Source organism: Rhea americana, unplaced genomic scaffold (assembly GCF_003343005.1).
Source record: "Rhea americana isolate MKP2758 unplaced genomic scaffold, rheAme1 scaffold_96, whole genome shotgun sequence".
Lineage (NCBI taxonomy): Eukaryota > Metazoa > Chordata > Aves > Rheiformes > Rheidae > Rhea > Rhea americana.
The window spans coordinates 728,986-730,621 of NW_028187155.1; the positions used below are offsets into that span (position 1 = coordinate 728,986).

Consider the following 1,636-nt stretch of genomic DNA (forward strand, 5'->3'; position numbering starts at 1 on the left):
GCCCGGGCCGGGCGGGGCGGGGCGAGACCCCACTCCCCGCCTCCCGGGACGGACGGTGGTGAGCCTCCATCCCGCCGGTATCGAGGCGCCGGGGCAGGCCAGAACGAATGGCAACGGCCCTGTGCAAATCGCCCTCTTCGCGAGAGACCGGGATGGGACGGGGGGGGTCACCTTGCTACTGGGCACAGCTTCGCCCGCCCCGGAGCACGGGACCCCCGCGGGAGAGCAAACCGGGAAAGAGCACCCTCTCCCCGCGCACACACAAGCTGCAAAGGGCAGCGGAAGGTTAACGGCAAACTTGGCCCCGCTCCCTCCGAAGGAAACAGTGATCGACCCACCCCGCCGCTTCCCCGCTCCAGGAGAGCGAGGAACACCGAGGAGCCGAGGCGCGGGCCCCGGAGCAGAGGCACCGGGGCAAGGGGGGGGGCCGGCTCCGGGAGCGGGAAACAGAAGTGAAATCGAAATCGCCTAGAAACGGTTTTTCTTCTTTTTTTCTCTCTCCTTTTTTTCCCCCCAACCCTCCCCCTCAACATTTTCCCTGCCCCCTCCCCCGCCGGAGCGGACATGACCCAGTGCCCGGTGGTGGCCAGGGCAGGCAGCGCGGGGTGGGAAGGCCCCCGGGCACGGCCGCCCCGTCTCCTCGCTTCCCACGCACCCGCCCGGCTCCTCCTGAAACTTTCCCGGCGGCGGCGGGAGGCCCCGGGGCCGCGACGCCGCTGCTCCGTCGGCCCCCGCGGGGAGCGCAGCGCGGCTCGCGGCCCCGGGGCAGCGACTCCCCCGGGGCGACGCGGCCGGGCGCGCTCCGCCGCGACTCGCAGACAAAGGCGGGCACCGGGAGCCGCACCGGGGCTCCCGGGAGAGCCCTCCCCGCGCCCGCCCGCCGCTGCCCGGCACCGACTCGCCGAGTTATTTCGCTACCATGAGCTGAGCCCGGGAACGGAGCCCCGGCCCCGCCGCTCCCGCAGCCCCGGGACACTCCGCAGCGGCAACTGCCCCCTCCGGGCAGTTCCGCTACACCCGCCCCCCCTTCCGTGGGGGGGGGGGAAGGGGGAGAGGAGGGGGCAACTCCGCAACACCTACCAGCTCCCCCTTCCTGGGGACGACGACATACAACTCCCCAGCACCAACTGCCTCCCCTTCCTGGGGGGGGGGGAGACGGACGGACCCAACTCTGCAAAACCAACCGCCCCCCCCTTCCTGGGGGGGGCAACTCCGCAACACCAGCCGAGCCAGCCCCTCCGCATGCCCGACACAGCTCCTCCACCCCCCCCGGCAGGGACGCCGCCGAGCGGGACCCAAGTTTGATGGGGCTGTCAAGCTCTCAGAGCGCATTGAATGAGCGAGCGCCGCCCGGACCGCCGCCATCCCCGCGCCGGTATCGAAGGCTGAGGCGCAGCCGTGTCCCCTAACCCCTCCGCGGCGGGACGGCCCCGGAGCCGCCGGCTCTCCCGAGAAGCCGGGGAGGCGCGGGCCGCGGCGGCCGGCGCAGCGGGCTCGCAGCCGCGGCGAAGGCGGTGAGCACGTTTCCCGCACGCTGTAGACAAAGAAACGGCGCAGACAGGCTCCGCGCGGAGAGCCAAGCGGCGGCCCCGCGCCGGTCGTCGCCGCCCCCCCCCCGCTCCGCGGGCTTGCAAAC

At 73.2% G+C, this 1,636-nt stretch overlaps 1 long non-coding RNA gene across 1 annotated transcript in view; it reads right to left on the minus strand.

Moving 5' to 3' along the window:
* Positions 1–1,636, minus strand: part of LOC146584235 (uncharacterized) — a 10,455-nt gene that overhangs the window by 7,537 nt on the left and 1,282 nt on the right. The window lies entirely within an intron of this gene.